This window comes from Corvus kubaryi, unplaced genomic scaffold, assembly GCF_017639235.1.
Source record: "Corvus kubaryi isolate FWS band 111438036 unplaced genomic scaffold, C.kubaryi_AGA036_p1.0 split3-73, whole genome shotgun sequence".
NCBI lineage: Eukaryota > Metazoa > Chordata > Aves > Passeriformes > Corvidae > Corvus > Corvus kubaryi.
The window spans coordinates 32,588,893-32,610,491 of NW_024582091.1; the positions used below are offsets into that span (position 1 = coordinate 32,588,893).

Genomic DNA, 21,599 nt, shown 5'->3' on the forward strand with positions numbered 1-21,599 from the left:
TTCTTCACTTTCCTTCGAGGAAAATTTATTTTTTCCCGAACCTGGTGTGGGAGGGGTGGTTGTGCCTTCTCTCAGAGGATATATTTCTAAATTTGCCCAAACTGGAACAGCAGGGCAGGCCTGGCATACCTCAACACCTCCTTCAAGGTGATGTGGTTTAAATCCCATTTGTCTTGGTAGCCTTCACTGGAGGTACCCTGTCTTGGTCTGAGAAAGCACCAAAGTGGGCCCTGTGTCCAGCCAGCGCCTCACCAACACTAAGTAAAGGGGGATAGGAACTTTTCTCAGCATGCTGGCTGTACTCCTGATGTAGGCTACTGTGTGATTTCCCCCTCTTTGGGATGAGAGCACACTTTGTGCTTATGTTGGACTTGGCTTTCACATAACCCCAGGTCCTTTCTGACAAAGCTGCTAGACAGCCTGTTTCTTAACAGCCTGTTTCTTCACAGTTGGTACTAACCCTTTTTAGGTCCAGAACTGAGCATTTATCCTTGTGGTTCTCTGTGTTAAACATGTTGAAACTTCTGCCAGCCCAGTCCAGAAGCTTCCTAAAGTCCCTTACAGCTTAAGCTCTACCGTTTAGTGTGTCAGCCATCCCTTCTAACTTAGTGTTACCTTAAAATAGCCCAAGAGTGCATCCTGTCCCATGGTCCAGGTTTTTAATAAGACAATGCTCCATATGGACTCTAGTATCAAACCCTAGAGTACTCAACTTGTTTTGGGCCTTCAGACGCATAGCCAAGCCACCAGTGCCACCCACTGAGCCTGTCAGCCTTGGCAGTTTTCAATGCACCTATTAGACAGCTTGTTCATGCCATAGTTCATCAGTTTTTGAGTGAAAGTGCTGCAGGAAATAATTTCAACCACTGTAATGAAATGAAGATTGTGTCCTCTGCTCCATCCTTGTCCACGGTAGCAATCAGATTGGCCAAGTGTGATTTGTTCTTCATAAATCAATGCCAGCTGTTCTTGACTGCCTTCTTGTCCTTTACAGGTGTCTTTCTAATAGAGCTTCATCCACGTTTTTTGTGTATCTTGCAGCCTCTTTCTGGTTTCCTGAATGGTTGAGAAAAAAGCCTTCAGAACGCAATCATAGAAATAACGTGGAGTAATTTAATAATTTGCATTTTAAATAAGATGCTGTATCTAGTTCAGAAATGCTATTCTTAAGGCTAGATTATAATAGATACATTGTCTTTTAACCCTTCCTGAATGTATCTATTCAATGCACATGTTTAGTATTTATAACACTTTAAATCCAGTAATCGATTTGCTCTTGCAAATCCATTAATAATTCTTTAATATGGGTAAGTCGTATACACACCACATGTATGGAGGAGGTATGATTTTTCAATTTTATTGTCTGACAAATTCTTTGCCACTGATGTCCTTAAGGTATGTTTTTAGAATGAACTCTTGAATGATATTAATGAGCCTGGACTCACAGGCACTGGCGTCAGTGTAATTTTTGTAATATTTGTCAAATTTGTAGCATTTATATGTATATAATTCTTCTGCATGCACTTGGTGTACTGTTTTTGCATATTGCTTATTTACACTGGTTTTCACCCAGTCATTCTGTGACAGTATTTAGAGGTATCATTTATGTGCTGTTCCAAGTACCTATCAAATGCATCATGTGTAGTATTAAATGCATGGACTCTCTGTAGCCTGGAGGATCCTAACATAGTACAAATATTAGCTCTGTCATGATTTTATTCTTGAGTAAGTAGACTGAAAACAGAAACAAATTTGGGATGCTCATCTCCATGCAATTTTAAGCAGCTTTTTTTATGTAATTCAGAAACTTCAGCAAGGATTATCAGAGTCTCCCTACGGGATATTAAGGTAGTGCTAAGGCTTAAGTCTCAATCTTTCATCAGTCTCAGCTGGCTTTTTTCTCTATCTTTTGCCAGAACAGTTGGCAATTCCAAAAAAGAAATCCAAAGAAGCTAGTTACCGCAGAGTAATTATGATTTGGTAGCTGGAGATGGCGCTCTCTGCCCACAGATTTTTGCTTCCACCGCATTTGCTGCTGCCCAATGCCAGACTGGAGTTGTGCTTCCATTTCTTTAAGAAATAGCGCTGGGGGAGAGGGGATGCTGTGCACACTCGGTGCAGTAATGTGAAAATCATCTCCCCAGATGCCAGGTGGCTGGGAGCAGACCCGGTAACTACTCCTAGAGTGGACCATAATCAGTCTGTGGTTTATATAACGCAGCACCAATGATAACACATCAGGTTTTGAAAACCCTTATGCGTTCTGCCAGCATGGGCATAGTAAACCTTGTATTGGCAAAATATCTTCAGGAAAAGTAACTAATTGTTGGGATTCATTTGTTATCATCTGGCAGGAAAAGAAAAACAAAATAAAGAGTTGCATAGTTCAGTGGACATGGCAAAATGATCGTGTATCACAGACCCATCAGGAAAGAATAGCAGCCTTGATGCCCTCCTTAATAGCAAAAAGATTGATGAGCACCTGCCAGACACTGTAAATGGCCATTTTAGTTTTCCAGACTATAATATCTTCCTTTGTCTGAGGCAATCTTAGCAGCTATGTAGAGTTAGCTAGTGCAACTCTCTTGCAAGAATTCTTCAGTAAGGCTCCCGAAGAGCAAACCTTTGGAGTGACAGGTACACATGTGCCGTGTGGCTCCCTTCACTCTGCCATGCAATTCGCAGTGCTGGACTGTATGTTCTTGTGCCCAGGGAGCCCACACTGCCCTACGTGGGCTGTCAAAGCAGGGGAGAGGCACCTGAGAGAGGCACTGTGCACTGATGTCTGTGCCGAGGGCTGGACATCTTCTGCTGAGACTTCAGAGTCACAGAATGGTTTGGGTTGGAAAAGACCTTAAAGATCATCTAGTTCCACCTCTCCACAACAAGCAGGGACACCTTCCATTAGACCAGGTTGCTCAAAGCCCCATCCAACCTGGCCTTGCACACTTTCAGGGATAGGGCATCTACAACTTCTCTGGGCAATCTGTACCAGTGTCTCACCACACTCACAGGAAAGCATTTTTTTCCTAATACCTAATCTAAACCTACTCTCTTCCACTTTAAAGCCATTCCATCTTGTCCTGTCACTACATGCCCTCATGTATTTTCTAATATGCCCTCCATATTAGAAAGCTGAGGAGAATGTACACTTATGGTAGCCTTCCAGTAGTCAGCAATAACTGTCCAGAGTGTCCCTGTCCTGTGTAACTAACCTGTGGCATCACTACTGGAAAGAAAAATGTTCTTCTTGCTGCTGTTGCATAACATCTTGGGCTTTCTGTGATTAACAAGGTATTTTCTATCAGAATCGTTAGGATTAACCTATCTAAACATTCAAAATGAAGAAAAAGTCGGTTTCCCTTATATGTGTAACACATCTGCAGAGCCAAGAGTAGACGTTAGAATAGCACATTTGGGGGGAAAAAAAAGTCAATTTAAGAGCAAATCAATCTTACATGAGCAGAACATTTCTAATGTAAAAAGGCAGCTGAATTAGAGGATTAGGTCACACTGCCTGATTAACATCATTTGATCTTCTGCTATTGAAAAGCCACTGGCCTGCTCAGAGAATGGAAGCATTCAAACTTTCAATGACACCACAAGCCTGGCTTAGAAAAAAACCTGCTAAACTGAAAACAACTTGCCTTGCTTCAGTAATTGTTGGTTTGTCTCTGCTGTAGGGGGATGCATCCAAATCAGGATTTAGAAATCCCTCACATTTTGCTATAACAAAGACGGACTGCAAAACTGAATGGGGACATCTTGGGCACTGTGTGGGAGAGGCTTACAGCATGCGAATCTTGCCTTGCTTTGCCATATCATATTTATGTCTTGTTTAATGGTGGAAGGCAGATACTCAAATATCTGTTTGATGTTTGGTTTTGCCTTTTAAACTTTTGCAGGGTAGAAGGTAACAAAAAAAGAAAAAAAAACCCTCACCTTGGACCACAGAGCCCACTCAGGATCTGAGACATAACCACTGATGATATTTGATAAGAGAGCAAGAGAGGGAGTTCTAGTTACAGTTTTGTTTTGGTTTGGTTTTTTTTTTTAACTGAATTTATTTTAACTAAGGAGCATGTTTAAGCAAAGAAACTTTTCCTAAAATTTTAACTCTTGCTTGTGAGCCTCAAAGTAAAATTGTAACAGATCAGCCTTGGTTTTCTGAAATTTTCTAAGGGAAAGCGAGAATGAGAATGAACCATTCTATGACATAATTAAGCCTTCTGTCACTGGAAACACCAAGAACAAGAATAAATCCCATGTTAAAAAATCCTCTGGCTACCTCTTGTATCTTTTCTGTTAAAAATCCTGTACTGTTTTCACTTAATTGTACTTAAATGAATTTTGAAGGGATTTTAAGTCTCCTGACACTGTCAGCACTTAGTAAAGTAAATAGCAAGCAGACAGAAATCAAAGAATTTATTTCCTACCTCTAATGATCTGATGATCAGTTTGCTCAAAGGATTTTTCTGTGCTTTTTGTAAAGTACTAACCAGCATTCACAAGCAGTCCTTTTTATTATTTAAAAAAATGCTCATTTAATATTCATGACATTATTTTCAGTCATAGTGTTATTTCAGTTGCTAGAGATGGAGAAAAGCAGAATTTTAAGATATCGAAAAGCTGTGAATATTCTTGTCATTCCCCCAGTCACGCTTTTAGGCACTGCACATTCATATAATGAGCACACAGATCTTGCTCAGACTCCTGCTTTTCAGCAGTCTCCCAAATGTCAGCCAAGTCAGACCCGGCTTAGCTTCCAAAATCAGATGTGATCGGGCATGTAACAATGTAAAGAAAAATAAACCCTGAAAGGCATTCTGAATTATAATGTACATTTTTTTACGTGACATGCAAGAAAGAACAAAATGGAAGTTTTATCACAACTCTGCTTCCTTTTGGGTGCCCCCACCCACCCTTATTACTGTGAGCAACGTTTTCTCAAAATAAAGGCGCACTGATTTGTTTGTTATTTTAGGCTCTGAGAAGCAGGTCAGACTGGAACCCTGTCCAAATATATGCCTCTAGTCGCATTAAGGACCTATAAACGTACTTATCTCCATCCGTTGCAAAGCAGTGCATTGTCTTGCAGAGAGAGCTCCTGATACTACGTAACTCTGTCTATCACTTTATGGCTGTACGTGCTCTTGCATCCTGGCGGGATCTGAAGCTGCTTCGCTCCTGTCGGTTCTCACACAGGGAGAGATGCACGTAATTAGCCGCATTAGCCCCCTGCCCCCCCAGTGCTCGGCTATTATTTTGACGGCTGGTGACAGGGCTCTGGAGCCTCCCTTCCCCTCTGTCACCCTGCCTGGCAGCCGCAGCTGGGCGGCCTGATTTGTGCCCTGGCAGCCTCGGAGCGAGGGGGAAGCAGGGGGGAACACCCTGAGGCCACAGCGCTTCACTGCAGGGGCTTTAAGGGGTCTCCTAAGGGCAGGGTCGCTGGCCACAGCTGGGGGCTGCACTCCCTCCTCTCTCATGCGGCCGATACGGCTCTTACACCAATAAAAAAATTCTGCTTTGCTATTTTTGTCCAAATATTTGAGCCCTTCAGACATCCCTGAACAAAACACACCAGCCATAGGCATGCTCTTTGCTAATCCAAGGGAACCTTTTGCATGGGCCTGTGCTTTCTAACCTGAGATTGACTTTAATTATCCATTATTTTGCCTTCCTCCCTGGGAGCCTCTTGCTGAATGCAATGTGCCACCCAGCACATTAGTCAATCAGCGCAGCTTACAGAGCACTATACTTTACATCTTGGCTTCGGTGTCATTCATGTGCACTGAGTGCAGACAGCAACCACTTTTAAGACGCTGGGTAGATTTAAGCATGCTAGGGCCTGTCTGTCCCTATAGTAAATAGCTTTGCTGACATTTAAGCTGCACATGGCTTGATGTTAGGTCAAACAAAAATGTCACACTATAATCACTTTTTAAATAGCTGTTTCCGGCTCAGTTAGTACTGTATAGTTCCAGAAGAGAAAGCACTTACAAGCTGACAGACAGAAAGGGGAACCGTCTGTGTAGGATGTTTGCCTAATCCCATCCCTGCCCTTGCCTGTCAGGCTTGGAGGCTTTGTTTGTTTGAAAAAAAAGTAATTGCACATACAATTTAATGCCACTGTACTTTTCAGCTGGGCAGACTCTAAAGAAAACTCACGAATAAGTTCTGGGGAGAACTCACAGCTTTGATGTAGCTGTGAGGGGGTTGGGTGGCCCAGGGGGCACCCAGCCCTCAGCAGTTTTTGGGGGTGATACTGTGTCTTGAGGCACTATGCTGCTGAGATGCTATTGCTGCAAGTAGGCTTGTTGGTAAAATCCTAATGAGCTCTGACAGCAGAAAATGTGAGGGTTTTCATATTCCCTGACACCACTCCTTAAATTTGTCCCTGCCTCTGAACCAGCCTGTGAAGGACGTGGCGCATGGGGAAGCCATGCCAGATTTGCTTCCTCTCTCAGATGGCTCAGTTTGTGTTTGACTGTCTCCATATAGAATCACAGAATCATTTGGGTTGGAAAAGACCTTGATATGGTTTCACTGAGGCTCTGGCATCCTGCCCTACCCTAAGGAGGAACTAGCATCCCCATGGGGCACAGCAATGGCTTGCCAGAGAGCACAGCAGTATTCCCCAGGTCCTGGTCCCCCATTTACACGGACAGGCGGTGGATCAGAGTGCCCTGTGATGAGGCTAAAGTGTGTGTGTCTTTACTCTCCACCCCAAATATGGATGAAGGGAATACTTGCATCCCAGCACTCAGACCCACCTTCCCAAAATTTGCTATGTGTGCAATGCTGCCCACTTGCAGTTTTGTCTTTGCCCCACAAGCTCTCCTGGGGATTATCAGCAGTTTCTTTTGTGGCAAGAGACAGCTGTAATCAGAAAGTGGATCAGTGGATCATGAAGGACTTGTAGAAGGCAACACATGAGAGATCTACAAAGACGAATGAGAGTGCATGATCTTTTGTTGAGGAAGAACAGAAACCCGTGAGGGAATAAAGCAGTTTGTCATCAGCAGTTTAGCAGGAAGGAGGAAACCAGCCTTTCTTGGCTTCCACTGTAACCTTTTTCATCCTAATTTGATCTCTGGCTCTATTATTTCTAACAAGCTGGCAGTCTGAGAAGGTGCTATAGATGTGACTAAATGCCACCATGAGAACTGAGCCCAAGCCTTGAACACCCCTGGCTGCTAATTCACAGAGGCTGCTGACCCCTGCTTGTAGGTCTGTTGTAAGTCATTTCCTTTTCTGATTAGATCAGAACAGTGGCACCAACCTGAGTGTGTCAACACGGGGATTTTCTGCTATGTTGATTTTCCTCTATCCCGAAGCAAGCTGTATGCTATACTTTTTAAGTTGAAAAGCAAATTTATTCCTGTAGGAGATATATTTCCAAGCTGCATTTAGACAACAAGCAGTAAATCTTCACACATTCCTCATTTCACATCATAGTTACAGCAGGTGGTCTCTACGGTCTAATCCCATAATAATGAACATAATAAACAAATCTCTTCCACATTCAGACTGTGGAAGATAAGCTTTTGCCAAATACAGTTGCAAACTACGGGCGCTATGAAGGGGGTAAAATATTACAGTCACCAAGAGGTAGGACAAGTTAACCTTTTATTTACAGCCACCCAACATTTCTTAACCCAGAAGCGCCTCTTGTTACACCTCAAATTTGTATCAGCAACCCTTTTCCTTTTAGGCACAGTTTGCTGGGAATGACTGTGCCTTTGCTCAACCACTGATGTGAAGGTGAGTGGTTGCCATTGCATACAAGCTGTGGGGAGCCACTTTGGGGCTGTTGGAGAGAACCAACCTCTTGGCCAGGAGATGGGCAAGGAAGAAACAGAGGGATGGAGTATATAGAGTGCACAGTAAATTTGGTAAGAATGACCATGCATTCGAAACCCTGCCACTTCTCCCTGCTTTATGCTCTTTGCCAGTACAAAGAATGTAACTGGACTAGAGGAGCAAAGACTGGATGAGCATTCTTGAGGAAGCACAAAAAAAGGCATGCACTGAAAAACAAATGCTGTGGTTTTGATCTTACACAGATTCACTAGCCAGGAAAAAGGAAAAGCCCCATTGATGATTGAGATAGAAACTTTCTAAAGACAAGTTCAGTTCCTTTTGTTGTGGATTCCTTCCTCGTAAAACGCACAGAGAAGAGTAGGGGTGAGCAGTGGCTGTTTTGTTGCCTGTTACATGTGAGATCATGTATGCCATGATGGACCATCAATTTGTTTTGTCTACTTGTCATCAAATAAAGACTTAGAGAACTTAGGCAAGAAAAAATTTTCTTTAGTCTTACAGCATTTAAAATACATTCAGGCCTTCAACTGAAAGACACTTCTTAGGAAATCAGAATTTAATAAGTAAGTATTGCTTAAACTATCCCAGTTATCTCTTTGGGGATGTGGGGGGGGGAGGTTCTTGTTAAAAATACTTAGCTTCCTTTTTATTGCACATCACATGCACAATATTCAGTTGTAAGTGATTAGTAGCACATTCTTGCAACATCACATATCATTCTTGTTAGTGAAGATCACGGAATCACAGAATGGCTGAGGTTGGAAGGGACCTCTGGAGATCATCTGGTCTGACTGCCCGGCCCAAGCAGGGTCAGAGAGGACAGGTGATCCAGGACCATGTCTATACTATCTCCAAGGATGAAGACTCTGCAACCCTTAAAAGGAGAGGAACTTCCCAATAGCAGCTGTTTAAGTGAAAAAAAAAAAAGGATACACTAAAATGAGGATGTTAACATTTCCAGTTTTTGCTTTGCTGACTCCACATTCTTCAGTTATATGTAAAAATTTACACAAGGATTTTACTAAGTGATCCTTTACACCCACAACTTTACTGTTTCTTTGCAAGTGGATCATAAATCCCCAAAAATTTTTAAAGCTAAAACCTTCAGCCATGTACCATTGAAGTTCCCAGGAATTTTTCAGTATTACAAATTGTCTTCTGAGGTACCACAGCTTTTCATATCCTGTATTTTTCATATGGGAAATCTAATACTGCAATATCAACCTGAATTTCTTCTGTGCAGAAAAATACTGATTTTGACTTACCTGCCTTACCTGCCTTTTAAACCATGGTTCTTTAGATGAGGCAAACATTTAGAGAGTTTCTGGGTTTTTTTGGTTTTTTTTTTTAAGAAAGACTTAATTTGGACACTTGATCTTGAATATATTTTATGTTTTAATGCAAGTTTTTAATGAATTTGTGGATTGTGTGAGCATATCTAAACAGAAGACACACTTTTTAATGAAGTGTGTATCTCAGTTTGGCTTTTTAGCCAAGAGCATTGGCAGACGTCATCCATATATGCCTTCCCAGGTGGAGTTGTGTATCTGCTCTGTGAGAATTATGTATTTAGTTTTTAATTGTTTTGCTAAGTGTAAAATTACTGAATGTTTTCACAAGCAGAGGAGTGGGATCCCTGCCAGAGAGCTCTCTGTGTGTGAAAGCAGCACAGCACAGCACACATATGAAGACTGAAGAAAGCAATTCATTATTGCTGGAAGTTGCAATTACCCCTGTGCAAGGCACCCTGACAGACTGCTGTGCAAAAGTGTTCCAGTGCAGGGCACTGACAGGTAGGTCAGTGCAGTGACTTTAGGAGGATGACAGTGATGCTGGCACGATGATTCCACATGAAAAATATTCACTGCTTTTTGACTGTTAGGAGGGTCATTCAAATTAATTACGCAAAAGAAGCATGTAATAAAATCATTGGGGCGAAATCTGTGATTGTCTTGGATAACGTAGCTGGGTGGCCTTTGTAAACTGGTAAACCTGTAAACTGAGCAATCCACAATTCACAACAAAAGCTACCCCAATAAAACGTTTGTCTACTGGCTTCTTTGTCTAGATGCTTTTTTTTTTTTGTTAGAAGGTTTGATTTTTACAAAGTTTGTCAGTAAGATTCTTGATCTCTCACAGTTCTGTATTTTCTTTTTCTGTGTGAGCATTTCAATCAAACCAAATATGACAACTTAAAGACATGCAGATGGCTTTTGAGCTAGAGAGAACTGGTTGTCTAAACTAACTGGTAGAAAGGGGAGTCTTCTACTTGGTTGACTGAAATTTGGCTCTGTTAATTTAGTAACAACTTTTTCCTCAGCCTTTGTTCACAGCTGGAAGCTTTTTACCTTGCCTGATATGGATGATGACTCTAGTAATGGTGAGTTTTGGGTATTTTTTGAAAGTCCAAGGGATAAATATAAATCCCCCCCCCAATACTCAATTTCATAAATATTTTGGGGTTTTTTTTTACACTGGAGTATGTCCATTATTCATTAGTGTTACTTGACTTTCTCTTGTGAACATTTTGATATAAAAATTTTAAAAATAATAAGCATGTGCAGAAAGATGAAAGAGAAATTATTCCTTTGTCAAAAGCCAGAAAGCTTATTTCCCATGATCGAATATTTATTTGAATTTTTTTTTTATTTCAGTTTTCTTTTTTCTTCAATTTTTTTTTCTTTTCAATTTTTTTTTTTTTTCAATTTCCTGTTCCCTCATAACTTAACTCCTGGCAGCTATGTTATAAGGTAAGTGGTCTAAGTAGATATTAATCTGAAATTAAAAAAGTGTTTTGCTCAACAAAAGCTGCAAAACTCAGTTTGTTGGCAAAGGAAAAAGTGTTGGTCTCGCCCTTCCCTGTTCTTACTAAGGAATGTTTTAATGTCCAAATTAGAAGACTAAAGTACTACCAAGCAATAATATTTCAGGTAATTGAATTTGGGTTTTGGGGGGGGGTTTTGTGGTCATTGCTTGGTAATTAAGGGCTGCTCTCTTGGATTTTAACTTTTCATTTTTGAAATATGAACTCTTTTTTTTTTAGACAGATTAGTTGGACGTTTGGTGGCTGATGGCCAAGATGCTCAATTACAGGTTTAGCTATAAAATTACAGCTCCATTTCGTGCAACTTTTTGCTTTGAATTTGTGACTTACCACATGCACATTAAAAGGGGAGACCAACACTGAGCAGCTGCCATCTGATCCTGTATTTCACTTGTGACCAGTGAAGTGCTTGTGCGGCACTGTGCATCATCCCTGCGGGGAGCCCATTCCTGTGCAGGGAGTCCTTGGACCCAGCAAAATGTTTTCTTCCCTGCTGAATGCAGCTGTGAGCAACAGGCTGTACTGTACCAAATACAGTTTCTTGGCGTCGGCTTGCACTTTATTCTGCTGGGGTTTTTTTCTCTTTTCTGCATGTAAACACTTCAGCAAAGCTTTCTGTTGGCTTCTTGGCTGCAGTATCCCTGGAAAAAAAAAAAAAAAGGATCTTTTGTGACCTACAAAACATGGAAATGGGAGTTTCAATGAAGGGTTGGAAATGGTGTCTCCAAAATCTTGTTTACAGGTGTTTTTTGGCCACCCAGCAGAGCACAGAAAATGCCACAGTCACTGTCTGTGAGGAACACAGCTGAGACAGGCTGGACAACACTCAAACTTTGTCTTAAACAGGCTCCTGGACAAAAATTATTCTGCTAAAGCAGTCATGAGTAATTTTTAATACTAAATATTTTCATGACTTGAACTTCTCGCAACAAGAAAATACAAATGTGCCACTTTTAAAATACACTCTTTGGAAATAATTTTCAATTAAGCGAACTTGTCAAAAATAGCCTACCAAAATAGTTATGAAAAGCACTTTTATTAAGGAAATGATATTCACTGCTCCAGTATCAGATAGTCTCAAAAACACATTGTAAAAAAAGGATCCCATGTCAAAATCTTCAGGATGCTTCCAATACCACTGGAATTGTGTGAGTTTAATTCAGTGCTGTTCTATTATCATAATCAAAGTGTTTTTGACAAGTGAAATAAAATAGTTAAATATTTTATCCAAAGCATTTTGATAAATAGGTAAATTCTTTATCCAAAGCATTTTCATGCATTTTTGTTTGCTCATAGGATGCCTCTGTTTAAATTTCTCCTTTATTTGGTCTTTAAAAGCTTTTTACGTTCAGGAGAGGATGGACACAGGGAGCATGTGCTATCAATCACCGTTATACTGAGTGTGAGAACTGGAAAAAAATACTGTTCAAATCAACAGAGTAATCTGGACAAATCAGTCTTTTGTTTTCATTTTTAAAATTAAAATCGGAATACCAGGTCACAAACTATCATTCAAAATTTAAATAAATCTTTCTGAAAATATTTTCTTCTCAATTTTAGTTCTATTTTTCATCCAAAACTCTTTCCAAATTTGACATAAATTCTTGCATAGTTTCAACCTGTGTCTCCTTCTACTGACAGATAAACTACATAGGTAAAAAATAATTACTTGCTCCAAAGGTACCACTTGCATATTGGATATATATCTGTTGCTTAAACAATAGCAATGATTAAAATTACAATAAATTTATCATCCCATCCTATGAGACAAAACCACATTATTTTTTTAAAGAAGAATATGTATGTACATGTTCTGCTGTTTGCTTTTGAATCACCCATTGCTGCTGCTTGATCACAAATTTGAGTTATGGAGACAATCTTCCAGGCCCTGCTGGTAATTAATCGCTGTAACTTGTGTGTGCCTTTGTGAATCCAGCAGTGTGCCTGCAGATAAACAACTAATTAGCACTTTTATACAAGTGAAATAGATTTCCAATTACTGCTATTTCCCCTCTCCCCCCTCTTCTTCACATGCATTTTTCTTAGGCATTAGGGATGCCTCACGGCTTACCAAACCAGATAGTCTTGTCTTTCCCTCTTTCTCTCTACACCATTCAGCAAGGGTTTAATCCAAGCCAGGCTGCTGAGCTCCTGTTCCTGCCCTCATGCTGCTGTGCTGGTGGAAGAAGCCTTTTGAAGAAAATAATTAGCTTTTTAGGTGAAACAAGAAAATGTAAAAAGTATTTGGGCAAGAACTGTGGTAATAGTTTATAATCTGATATAGCACTGCCAGAGAGCTGTATACTGGGAAGAGGCTCTAGAATTATCCCAGGTCCCTAGATTAGCTCAGGACTAAAGAAAAAAAAAACTGTGACCAGCAGTATGTAGCATATATGGGCACAAACTAGGAAATCCAGAGGAATCTGTAACATGGTGTATTACAAGCAGCATAGAGGTGCGAACTAGTCCTGTGACCTGCTTATCTGCAGAAAGCTGGGACTGGATCCAGCTACTTTGATCCTCCGAGAAAGGAGGGAATGCAGCATCATGTACAGCTAATTTGGTAGAGTTCAGCTGGAGTACAGCTCCAGCTCTAACAGGGGCCAGATGGCGTGACCCCGTGCTGTGCTGCCCGCCTGCCCACAGCACAGCACTTCCCTTTGGCACACAGCTGCCTTTCCACCATGTGGGATTTCTGTCTTCAGAGCTGCCTTAAGAAAAAAATAAATGCCTTGCACTTCTTTTGCTCCAAAGAGGGACCCACCTCTTGAGCACAGTAGTCCTCTATTTCCACCAATGTGTTTGGAAACCTTTACAGCATTCCACCAGAGCCAAAGCAACTTTGATGCTTTATTTCTCAGAGGCAGAGCAAGTATGGAACATATTACCTTGCTGGGAAAATTCTGACTTGGATTACTGCTTTGGCACTTTCCAAGTGGCCTTCTCACTCTGTATCCCAAAGTGTCTCACAGGGTAATAAATTACATTATCCACAACCAGTATGACTGCAGTAAGATCCACCTATGGCCAAGAATAGTTCCACGTTACTGTCAGTTAATTAGTGGTGTCATTCATCAACTGAGGAAGTGAGAGCCAGGAAGCAACCCTTTACCCATTATGGCTGGTGCAACAGCATGGCACAAAAGCCATCTAACCAGTCACCATCAGCTGGCTGAAGGGAGGTTAGATACCGACAAGGAGTTTGTTCCTGTGGCCCATGGGAGAGGCGTGGCACACACAGAGTCACCCTTCCATGCACACACACCCTTGCATGCATGGTCACATTTGGGGTTGTCATCTCACCTTCCTTCAAACAAGGCCTGAGCTGCTATTGCCTTAAACTGTGCACTGCTCTGACCTTAAACCTTAATCCTGTGTAATCTGATGGGGATGGTTTCCCAATCCTGCAGACTGGCACCCTCTAAATTCAGGGTAAAATTTGTTCCTCTGATGTACAGAGGCTGGTGTATCTCATCACACCCAGCACACTGATATAGCATATGGGGAACCCAGTTAGGCTGCTTGCTGCTTCTCTGTGGCCATCCAGGGAGCCTTTCTAGGAATAAGGATCAGAGAGCCCATATTTTGATGTGGAGTGAAAAAGGCATCTCTATTTCTGCACCCTGATGTGGTTAGTGCCCAGCTTGGAGTCTTGCAAGCCCAAGTGTTAAACTGAGGCACAAGCCAATGGAGAGCTGGAGGAGCAGAATGCAGCTTCTTGTGCTCCAGAGGCAAAAGTCCACACTGCCCACACTGGTGTGGATGCTGCTGGCAGCATGCAGAGAGGCTGATGCTGCTCACAGTCCCTGACAAGGGCACAACCAGTCCCCAGCCCTGCCCTTCCCACTGAAGCATTTTTCCCTTGCAAACAGAGCTGGAGGTGAGGCATTAGGAGGATTTTGATCCATGTGAAAGGCAGGCAGAGAGCACTGCAGAGATGTGTATGAGCCTGAATACATCTGTAGTCTCAAGATCTCACAGATATGCAGATGTGCTTTGATGGGCTTCTCCCTGGATGCTGGCATTCTTGGTTATTCTGCTCCTTAACAGACACCTCTCTGACAGCCTACAGGGCTCTTTGGTATCACTCCTTATTCCATTCAGAGTTTATCCACCTCTCTTAACCCCCTTTACTCTGTCAGCAACCTTCCTCACCCTCCCACAGACAACAGACACCCAGCTCCCCACCAGAGCTTTTTTTTTAACATATGAAAAATGCCTTCTTGCTTTTCCCTCTCCTTCCCTGCTTTGCTCCACACCACATATTCTGGAAGTCACCTTCAGACCACACTGGAGTGTTACCTCTATTGCCCAGGGCTAGGATCATGTTACAGCTTTCCTCTTCTCACTAAAGATGTGTGCTCTGATTTGAACTTCACTAAAGTTCAGGGATGTTTGGAATCTGGACTTCTGGCTTGGACCCCTCTCAGTGCCTTGTGTCAGCATCTAGGAGTTGACAGAAGTTGTTTGCAGCTGAGGCAGCCAGGTCTGCAAGATGCAAGTGACCAGGAATAAAAGAAAGAAACCCTAGCCCTCAAATTAAAACTGGCCCCGTGAGGAATTGCCTGGCCTCTGGAGACATACCAACATATCTTTCTTCCCACACAAGCCACAGGTCAGGCAGTGCTCACCTGGCCACTGGAAATCTCAACAAGCAAGGAGATTCCAGGAGTCTAGGGTCACACACCCTGGCCTGGATGGCACACACCATCATATTCCTGGTTTCCCTTCAAGGGACTGGGCTAGAAGAAGGTGATGGAGAAGATTCTTGCAGATAGATAACCCCATTTGGCACATGGCTGCTTTCCCTTTGCAATGGCTTTGGAGGAGAAGAGGTGATGGGCAGAACAAGTGTTTGTTGCTTTTTATTTATTTTACTGGAGTAGGCTTGACCAGCTTAGCTTTGCCTCCATAACAGGACTCAATGCGCAAAGGGTGGTGGGTGGAAGATGAGACTTGTTTCAAAGCCCTTATCAAGGTGCAGGCTGTGTTCCTCTCCTGGCACCTCATCTCAGCAGCGTGGCACCCGTGGGGTTATGCCTGCTGCTGCTGGGGGATGTGAGAGAGGCATTCCAAGCCTGTGCTCTCCACATGCCCTCAGCCTGCCCCTCAGGGAGGGGATCTTCCAGCACTGGCCAGGTGTCTGTGCAAGCCCAGAGGAGCCTGTCCACTGTCAAAACAAACAGGGCTGTCATTTTCTCTTCTTCTGCCTACAAGAACAGAAAATTTCCTTCCTGCCCTTTCCTCCTGGCAGAAAATAGGCAGCTGAGAGACAGGCCAGAGAGGCCAGGGAGGACCAGTGGCCCCCACACTCCCGGGATAGGAGGGAGCTGTTGCAGCCCAGGCTATTTTTAACCTGTTTTTGTTGCACGCTGGCAGTCGTGTCTCTCATTGCTTTCTTCCTTCTCTGTGTCTCTGTGTGTCTTTGCAGCTCCTTCCTGCTACCGTGAGATGTGTGAACTATATATGGCCTGGGAAATCTGCACCAGGCAGTATTTTTAAACCAGGCCTCCTCTTTGCAGGCTGCTGTGACGCAGTTCATCCGACTTTGCGAGTTTCTCATGGGAATGCAGGGTGCCCGGCGGCAGCCTGCGATACTTGGCTGTTTAGTTTTCGGCCTGCATGAGGCAACCCTTGGGGCCCAGGCTAACAAGCCTTCCCAAGAGCTGGGAGGCAGCAGACCTTGTGTGTGTGCAGGGGAGGGCTCGAGCCTGGCTGTCACCACAGTGCAGCTTTCTGGATGTCAGCTGCAGGTCTCTGAAGTGAGGTGACTTTTCCAGCTGGCCAAGTGTTGCCATCGAATCTAGGGGCGTGGGCACAGAGATGATCTCCCTAGGTACCTGCCGTCCTGCAGAGCACGTGTCTCTCTTCAAAGTTCCTGCTCGTACTCTCTGTGGAAATGGTATGGATTTTGTAATATTTGGAACAGGTTTACAGTAATGAAACCCTGGAAAATAGACATCCAGTGTAGAAAAGACTGAATAAAAATACATGAAGAAATATTTGGGAGCAAATCATTTGACCTGCTTCACATGCCCAATAAACCTTTGTTCTTGCCTCTTCTTCCACAGCTAAAATTCTGAGTGAAAAGGTGCTGCTGAGGACAAAAAGTTTCCTTATGAGGTTTTTTTTTCTCATTGCTACTTTTAATTTCTGTTTTATATTCAACAGAGGAAAAGTAAAAAGTTAGTTTGAAGCTCTGTGCTGGAAACATTCTGTCCAAAAACATTCTTTCAGTGTTTTTACTGTGAGAAAAGGCAGGAGCCATTTGTATTGTCTACAGCATGAACACCCATTTTTCTCATGGTGCTAATTTTTTACTGAAAATCTTGCAGGAGATAAAAAATATATTTTAGTCACTCAGAACCTTGTAGATTAAAGATTTGCTTAATCAGATTTTCTTCCATGAGAAAGTGGTTTGTTTCTTCTTTTTTAATATTTATGATGCATATAGACTTACATTAAATAACCACTATCTGAAGATTCTTGTATGTGACTCTACTGCTGTTGAAGAATGAATCATAGACCTCTATAGGTTGTAAAAGATCTTTGAGATCATTGAGTCCAACCCTTAACCCAGCACTGCCAAGTCCACCACTAAATCATGTCCCTAAGTGCCACATCTACACATCTTTAAAATACCTCCTGGAATGGTGACTCCACCTTTCCCTGGGCAGGCTGTCCCAATGCTTGACAACTCCTTTGATGGAGAAATTTCTTCTCATATCCAATATAAACCTCCCCTGGTGCAACTTGAGGCCATTTCGTCTTGTTGTATTGCTCATTACCTGGGAGAAGAGGCTGACCCCTACCTGGCTACAGCCTCCTTTCAGGCAGTGGTAGAGAGTGGTAAGGTCTCCCCTGAGCCTCCTTTTCTCCAGACTAAACACCCCCAGCTCCCTTAGTCACTCCTCACAGGACTTGTGCTCCAGACCCTTCACCAGCTTCATTGCCCTTCTCTGGACTCACTTCAGTGCCTCAATGTCTTTTAGTAATGATGGGTTGAAAACTGAACACAGGATTCAAGGTGCAGCCTCACCAGAGCTGAGGAGCAGGGGTCACTGCCCTGGTCCTTCTGGCCACAGGATTTCTGATCCAAGCCAACCTTTCCTGCATCAGCTAACTGGGCTGCTTTGTCATAGAAGGAGATCAGGTTGGTCAAGTAGTCCGTACTGACTGGGCCTGATCCCCTAGCTGGCTTGCACATGCCGCAGGAGGGCACTCAATCTGATCTGCTCCACGAACTTCCCTGGCACTCAGTTCAGGCTGACAGACCTGTAGTTCCCCAGATCTTCCTTCCGGCCCTTCTTAGAGATGGGCATCATTGATGAACTTGCCTGCAAGTGTACAAGATATTTGCAAATATATTTGTGTTCCTATATAAATACATACTTTTATCTACTGTTGTTGTTTATATTCTTTTTCCACAGTAAGAATCTGAACTCTAGCAGTGAGGAAGTTATGTCTTTGAGATGCAGTTGACTTTTATAGATTTCACTGTGCTTTGGACCACACCCATGTAATTTTTTTTTTAAATGCTTGATTCTAGGTACATGAAAATACCTGTAATTTGTGAAGATTATCCTTTCAGACTTTAAGGATTTACACAATTTAGGAAATGCTGATCAGTGTTTATACAGTAATAATTTCACCTCTGCACCACTCTATTCAATTTATTTTAACTGCTAATAAGGCACAGTATTTCAGTTTGCCAAAAAGTGAATGATCGCAGATAGTATCAGAAAACCACAAGGTTTGGTACCATGACACTAGGCAGTATTATGGAGAAGACTAATTTCTCAGGCCCAACTGGACCAGTGTTCCAGTTCCTCTGTGCCAGGAAACTGTTTTTCATGCATTGTTAACTTTTTGGATTTATAAAAATTTAGGTAGAACAAGACCAATGATGTGAGTTTAGCAGGATTAAAAGAAAGCATGAGATATGTTTATCACTAATAGGTAAGGCAAAGGAGACAGATAAATCCTCATTACTCCACTGGTGATAACCATCCCCAGGAATGATTTAGGAGCCCAGTGGTATTTGTAAAGATGTGCTCCCATTTAGTAAAGAAAATCTGGGATAAAATTCTGACAATGTGGAATATTAGATTAGGTGAAACAAGGACTTTATCTTGCTTCATGAGCTTTATTTTCCAAGTAGACGATTGCTTATGAAAACAGGGTTTATCTTAACATGCTATCATATCAAAACTTGGCTTTAATTGTCTTCTTTCTATCAGAAAAGGTCTTAGTTTAAGCACACACATTATTTTAGGATCAAAATGGTTTTATCATTCCAGAGATGCTTTCGAAAATGTTCCCATGACATGAAGTGGTCAGTGGACTTTGAGTTCTGCAGATGCCAATTAGAATTCAAGGTCTAAGAGGAAGTTCATTTCTGGGCAGTGAGAGCACATTGTGGGTGGCCATAGACGCCACAAAGCCTATGACTTCAGCCACCTGAGAAATTAAATAATGAACCCTGACTGAGGAAGCTTGCGGGCATTACATCATTTACACATAAAAACAAGAAATAGATTTATAGGGCACATGGGTGGCTGTGAGCCACTCTAGAAGTCTCAGCTATATCCAACGGACTAATGCCTTATAACCATTCTTTGTAGAACGGGATCCCACAAACCTACTCCTCTACTTTGGGTTTCTGTTTCTCAGCTGTTGCTACAGATTGACTGTGACTCTCAGATGTGTTGCCTAAGCTGCAGCTGTACAGGGTGTGCTTTGCACTGAAGGAATAGGATGTGTGCCAGATGTTTTTCCAAACCCGTGTAGCCATGGAGAGATGAACTGCTGCTGCAATTTTAATGGGGATTGGGAATCAATTTAAGGGGTTTCTAGAAATCTGATGTGTTTGAAATATTTTATTATGGTGCTACTGACTACTCAGAAGTGGGAATATGGTTATTATCCTAAAGGGTTACTAACTGTCTGAAAAACAGTGATTTGGGAAAAAAAAAATTATTGCCTAATACAAAAGCTGGAAAACTAATAGGTTACAGTAGTAGCTGAGCAGCAACAGAGCTGCAGCCAGTGGTGTCAGACGGCATAGCTCTGGTGGTCTTTGTTGGGAATGAAGAGATGAGGTCCTAAGAGTGGCTTTAAAGGAAGGAGGAACCAGAGGAAGGATTGAATGACTTTGCAAAGGGAAGGGCAGTGAGGCTGATCAGCCATGAGAATAGCTGCTGGCAAAATGAGAAGGTACGCAGGAGGCAATGGTAATTCCTTGGAGTCTGGGCCTCCATGTACACAAAGGCAACTATAGGGTCTTTCTGAGTGTCATCAATCCCTATTGCTTGAGGCTCTGAAACTCCTCCCTCACCCCAAAACACACCCGTCACCTCAGGGAGCGAGTTGGACCGCGACCAGCTCACATCCCTGAAAAAGCACCCTCTGCACACTGACCCTGGGCAGTCTTGCTGAAAGCATCTCTGAGATTTCTTTAATTAAAACTTTGATTCATGCTCAAGCAAGAGAAAACAAACATTGTCCAGTTCCAGCATTCAGATTCCTCAATGGAAGCCAGATGTCACAGCTGGTTCCTACAACTGCTCTCGGCGTGGCAGTGTGACCTCCTGCTGCATGCCACACAAGGGCAGCAGGCAGGGACGAGCCCAGTAGCTGCCCCAAGGTGTCTTGCTTTCATATTTAGTCTCAAAATATGTGTCCTGCACTTTATGTGCTCACTTTTCTCTCTCCTTTCTTTTCTCTTTTCTCCTCGTTCTTCCCTGCCACCTGGAGGCTTGGCACACAGGGCACTATCTGAGTAGCAAAATTAAAGAAAAAGAAGAAAGAAAAAGAAAGGAGGAAAGAACACAGGCCTACGTCTCTTTGTTCGTTTCTAAGGCAACAGGTAGGAGCTGCAGAGCACTGGCGCTCTCCCAGCTGCACGCCCGTGGTCACAGGGCTGCTCAGTGCCCCACAGGGACTGGTGGGAGGCTGTCTGTCTGTCTGTCTGTCTGTCAGCACGGGCGCTGGGGAAATGGTGTGAAACAAACAAGCCTCGGTTGTGCTCCCACGTCAGCTCTTCGTGCAGGGCCGCCGCTGTGGCTGCCCCGTCCTCGGCTCCTCTTGCCAGGTGACTGGAGACCGATGAGCACGCAGGCAGGTGAAAAACATGATCTCAGGTGGCCTCAGATGACAGCCTAAAAGCTGAGACACATTTAAAACAACAGGGCTAGAAATAAATTGCTTCCTCCTCCCAGGGTTACGGCCAGGTCATACGGGAAGGAGGACAGGATTATCACTTCAGGAAAGAGAAGATGCATTTGGCAGTTACAAATTTTACTGAAATAGATAAAAGGGAAGGCTTTTTCATCTGTTTTCTTTCATTTGGTCTCTGGACTTCCTTCACCTGCCTCCATCCATCGTAAGCAATCATCATGGGACGACACATGAAGCTGGGGTCACAGTCCAGAAAGGGCAGGAGGACACTCAGGTCAAAATGAGTCGAAGATGAGCAATGCTGAACCCAGCTGAGCTGTGTGGGCACTGCTGAAAGCCATCCTGGAGACCCTCCAGAGCCTTGTGGGTGCGGTTAGGGACATGGGCTAAAGCAGAAGGAGTCTTGTGGAGCGGTGGGATGATGGCAGCCTGCAGGAGTAACATGGACAAAAAATCAGTGGCTAGCAGTAATGCTTTTCCTGCCTTTGCACCAGGTTAGGGCTAGGAAGCATTTTCATACCGATTGGTTACTTTGAGCTAGACTACTGGAAAATACAGAAACATGGCAGAGGAAGACAGAAGTTGTGATCAAAATGTGACAGGTGTGTCTTGAAGCAAGAGGAGATTTACCAGAGGCAGGCTATGAGGGCTTGGCTCCTTCCCCGTCTTTCCTTCTTTTTCTGGTGGGGGGACATGCTCCTGCACCATGTGATGTGGGCACCAGCCCTATAGACTGAGGATGGCGTTGTGGTCTGTCTCACTGCCTACGACT

At 43.0% G+C, this 21,599-nt stretch overlaps 1 protein-coding gene across 1 annotated transcript in view; it reads right to left on the minus strand.

Annotated features, from left to right (window-relative positions):
- The window catches only part of HDDC2 (HD domain containing 2), a 34,591-nt gene extending 14,328 nt beyond the window's left edge, over positions 1-20,263 (minus strand). The window contains exons 1-4 of the mRNA XM_042016535.1: positions 20,255-20,263; positions 15,984-15,993; positions 13,860-13,866; positions 13,413-13,421 (exon numbers count right to left, since the gene is read on the minus strand). The gene's annotated coding sequence lies outside the window, so the exon portion shown is untranslated. The remainder of the gene's footprint in view (positions 1-13,412; positions 13,422-13,859; positions 13,867-15,983; positions 15,994-20,254) is intronic.
- Positions 20,264-21,599: the final 1,336 nt, after the last annotated feature.